The following is a 5,351-nucleotide window of genomic DNA, read 5'->3' as shown; positions in this document are numbered from 1 at the left end:
CGAACCGTAGGGTCCGCACGCTTAAGGTTTCGATGACAGTTATATTATGAGTTTATGAGTTTTGATGTACCGAAGGAGTTCGGAGCCCGGATGAGATCGGGGACATGACGAGGAGTCTCGAAATGGTCGAGACATAAAGATCGATATATTGGACGACTATATTCGGACTTCGGAAAGGTTCCGAGTGATTCGGGTATTTTTCGGAGTACCAGAGAGTTACGGGAATTCGCCGGGAGAAGTATTGGGCCTTATTGGGCCATATGGGAAAGAGAGAGGGGCTGCCTAGGGCAGGCCGCGCGCCGTCCCAAGGCCTAGTCCGAATTGGACTAGGGGGAGGGGCTGCACCCCTTCCTTGTTTCCTACTCCTACTACATGGAAGGACTCCTAGTTGGACTAGGAAAGGGGGAATCCTACTCCCGGTGGGAGTAGGACTCCCCTAGGGCGCGCCATAGAGAGGGCCGGCCCTCCCCTCCTCCACTCCTTTATATACGGGGGCAGGGGGCACCCCATAGACACACAAGTTGATCCTTGAGATCGTTCCTTAGCCGTGTGCGGTGCCCCCTTCCACCATATTCCACCTCGATCATATTGTAGCGGTGCTTAGGCAAAGCCCTGCGACGGTAAAACATCAAGATCGTCACCACGCCGTCGTGCTGACGGAACTCCTCCCCGACGCTTTGCTGGATCGGAGCCCGGGGATTGTCATCGAGCTGTACGTGTGCTAAGAACTCGGAGGTGCCGGAGTAATGGTGCTTGGATCGGTCGGATCGGGAAGACGTACGACTACTTCCTCTACGTTGTGTCAGCGCTTCCGCAGTCGGTCTATGTTGGGTACGTAGATAACACTCTCCCCTCTCGTTGCTATGCATCACATGATCTCTGCGTGTGCGTAGGAATTTTTTTGAAATTACTACGAAACCCAACAGTGGCATCCGAGCCTAGGTTTTATGTGTTGATGTTATATGCACGAGTAGAACACAAGTGAGTTGTGGGCGATATAAGTCATACTGCTTACCAGCATGTCATACTTTGGTTCGGCGGCATTGTTGGATGAAGCGGCCCGGACCGACATTACGCGTACGCTTACGCAAGACCGGTTCTCCCGACGTGCTTTGCACAAAGGTGGCTAGCGGGTGACAGTTTCTCCAACTTTAGTTGAACCGAGTGTGGCTATGCCCGGTCCTTGCGAAGGTTAAAACAACACCAACTTGACAAACTATCGTTGTGGTTTTGATGCATAGGTAAGATTGGTTCTTGCTTAAGCCTGTAGCAGCCACGTAAAACTTGCAACAACAAAGTAGATGACGTCTAACTTGTTTTTGCAGGGCATGTTGTGATGTGATATGGTCAAAACATGATGAGATATAAGTTGTTGTATGAGATGATCATGTTTTGTTAAAGTTATCGGCAACTGGCAAAAGCCTTATGGTTGTCTCTATATTGCATAAGATGCAAGCGCCAAATAAGTGCTTTACTTTATCGCTATGCGATAGCAATAGTTGCAAGAGCAATAATTGGCGAGACGACCGTGTGACGACACATTGATATAGATCAAGATGATGGAGATCATGGTGTCATGCCGGTGATGATAGAGATCATGACAGTACTTTGGAGATGGAGATCAAAGGCGCAAGATGATGATGGCCATATCATGTCACATATTTTGATTGCATATGATGTTTATCTTTTATACATCTTATTTTTCTTAGTTTGACGGTAGCATTTTAAGATGATCTCTCACTAATTATCAAGAAGTGTTCTCCCTGAGTATGCACCGTTGCCAAAGTTCGTCGTGCCCAGACACCACGTGATGATCGGGTGTGATAAGCTCTACGTCCATCTACAACGGGTGCAAGCCAGTTTTGCACACGCGGAATACTCAGGTTAAACTTGACGAGCCTAGCATATGCAGATATGGCCTCGGAATACGGAGACCGAAAGGTCGAGCGTGAATCATATAGTAGATATGATCAACATAGTGATGTTCACCATTGAAAACTACTCCATCTCACGTGATGATCGGTTATGTTTTAGTTGATATGGATCACGTAATCACTTAGAAGATTAGAGGGATGTCTATCTAAGTGGGAGTTCTTAAGTAATATGATTAATTGAACTTAAATTTATCATGAACTTAGTCCTGGTAGTATTTTGCAAATTATGTTGTAGATCAATAGCTTGCGTTATTGCTTTCATATGTTTATTTTGATATGTTCCTAGAGAAAAATTGTGTTGAAAGATGTTAGTAGCAAGGATGCGGATTGGATCCGTGATCTGAGGATTATCCTCATTGCTGCACAGAAAAATTATGTCCTTGATGCACCGCTAGGTGACAGACCTATTGCAGGAGCAGATGCAGACATTATGAACGTTTGGCTAGCTCAATATGATGACTACTTGATAGTTTAGTGCACCATGCTTAACGGCTTAGAATCGGGACTTCAAAGACGTTTTGAACGTCATGGACCATATGAGATGTTCCAGGAATTAAAGTTAATATTTCAAGCAAATACCCGAGTTGAGAGATATGAAGTCTCCAACAAGTTCTATAGCTAAAAGATGGAGGAGAATCGCTCAACTAGTGAGCATGTGCTCAGATTGTCTGGGTACTACAATCGCTTGAATCAAGTGGGAGTTAATCTTCCAGATAAAATAGTGATTGACAGAATTCTCTAGTCACCATCACCAAGTTAGTAGAACTTCGTGATGAACTATAATATGCAAGGGATGACTATAGTGATTCCCGAGCTTTTCATGATGATGAAATCGATGAAGGTAGAAATCAAGAAAGAGCATCAAGTGTTGATGGTTAACAAGATCACTAGTTTCAAGAAAAGGGCAAAGGGAAGAAGGGGAACTTCAAGAAGAACGGCAAGCAAGTTGCTTCTCAAGTGAAGAAGCCCAAGTCTGGTCCTAAGCCTGAGACTAAGTGCTTCTACTACAAAGGGACTGGTCACTGAAAGCGGAATTGCCCCAAGTATTTGGCGGATAAGAAGGATGGCAAAGTGAACAAAAGTATATTTGATATACATGTTATTGATGTGTACTTTACTAGTGTTTATAGCAACCCCTCAGTATTTGATACTGGATCAGTTGCTAAGAGTAGTAACTCGAAACAGGAGTTGCAGAATAATCAGAGACTAGTTAAGGGTGAAGTGACGATGTGTGTTGGAAGTAGTTCCAAGATTGATATGATCATCATCGCACACTCCCCTATACTTTCGGGATTAGTGTTGAACCTAAATAAGTGTTATTTGGTTTTTGTGTTGAGCATGAATATGATTTGATCATGTTTATTGCAATGCGGTTATTCATTAAAGTCAGAGAATAATTGTTGTTCTATTTACATGAATAAAACCTTCGATGGTCATACACCCAATGAAACAAGTTCATTGGATCTCGATCGTAGTGATACACATATTCATAATATTGAAACCAAAAGATGCGAAGTTAATAATGATAGTGCAACTTATTTGTGGCACTGCCGTTTAGGTCATATTGGTGTAAAGCGCATGAAGAAACTCCATGCTGATGGGATTTTGAAATCACTTGATTATGAATCACTTGGTGCTTGCGAACCATGCCTTATGGGAAAGATGACTAAAGACTCCGTTCTCCGGAACAATGAAGCGAGAAACTGACTTATTGGAAATAATACATACTAATGTATGCGATCCGATGAGTGTTGAAGCTCGTGGCGGGTATCGTTATTTTCTGACCTTCACATAGATTTGAGCAGATATGGGTATATCTGCTTGATGAAACATAAGTCTGAAACATTTGAAAAGTTCAAAGAATTTCAGAGTGAAGTGGAAAATCATCGTGACAAGAAAATAAAGTTTCTACGATCTGATCGCGGAGACAAATATTTGAGTTACGAGTTTGGTCTTCAATTAAAACAATGTGAAATAGTTTCACTACTCACGCCACCTGGAACACCATAGTGTAATGGTGTGTCCGAACGTCAAACCGTACTTTATTAGATATAGTGCGATCTATGATGTCTCTTACCGATCTACCACTATCGTTTTGGGGTTATGCATTAGAGACAGCTGCATTCACGTTAAATAGGGCACCATCTAAGTCCGTTGAGACGACACAATCTGAACTGTGGTTTGGCAAGAAACCAAAGTTGTCGTTTCTTAAAGTTTGGGGTTGTGATGCTTATATGAAAAAGTTTCATCCTAATAAGCTCAAACCCAAATCAGAGAAATATGTCTTCATAGGATACCCAAAGGAGACTGTTGGGTACACCTTCTATCACAAATCCGAAGGCAAGACTTTTGTTGCTAAATTCGGAGTTTTTCTAGAGAAGGAGTTTCTCTCGAAAGAAGTGAGTGGGAGGAAAGTAGAACTTGATGAGGTAACTGTACCTGCTCTCTTATTGGAAAGTAGTTCATCACAGAAATCTGTTCCTGTGACTACTACACCAATTAGTGAGGAAGCTAATGATGATGATCATGTAACTTCAGATCAAGTTACTACCAAATCTCGTAGGTAAACCAGAGTGAGATCCGCACCAGAGTGGTACGATAATCCTGTTCTGGAAGTCATGTTACTAGACCATGACGAACTTGCGAACTATGAGGAAGCGATGATGAGCCCAGATTCCGCGAAATGGTTTGAGGCCATGAAATCTGAGATATGATCCATGTATGAGAACAAAGTATGGACTTTGGTTGACTTGCTCGATGATCGGCAAGCCATAGAAAATAAATGGATCTTCAAGAGGAAGACGGATGCTGATAGTAGTGTTACTATCTACAAAGCTAGAATTGTCGCAAAAGGTTTTTGACAAGTTCAAGGTGTTGACTACGATGAGATTTTCTCACTCGTATCTATGCTTAAGTCTGTCCGAATCATGTTAGCAATTGCCGCATTTTATGAAATCTAGCAAATGGATAAACAAAACTACATTCCTTAATGGATTTACTAAAGAAGAGTTGTATACGATGCAACTAGAAGGTTTTGTCGATCCTAAAGGTGTTAACTAAATATGCAAGCTCCAGCGATCCATCTATGGACTGGTGCAAGAATCTCGGAGTTGGAATATACGCTTTTATAAGTTGATCAAAGCATATAGTTTTATACAGACTTGCGGTGAAACCTGTATTTACAAGAAAGTGAGTGGGAGCACTACAACATCTCTGATAAGTATATGTGAATGACATATTGTTGATCGGAAATAATGTAGAATTATTCTGCAAAGCATAAAGGAGTGTTTGAAAGGAGTTTTTCAAAGAAAGACCTCGGTGAAGCTGCTTACATATTGAGTATCAAAATCTATAGAGATAGATCAAGACACTTGATAAGTTTTTTCAATGAGTACATACCTTGACAAGATTTTGAAG

The sequence above is a fragment of the Triticum urartu genome, chromosome 2 (genome assembly GCF_003073215.2).
Source record: "Triticum urartu cultivar G1812 chromosome 2, Tu2.1, whole genome shotgun sequence".
Lineage (NCBI taxonomy): Eukaryota > Viridiplantae > Streptophyta > Magnoliopsida > Poales > Poaceae > Triticum > Triticum urartu.
The sequence above is the reverse complement of the archived record's forward strand: the minus strand, read 5'-3'. Positions refer to the sequence as shown.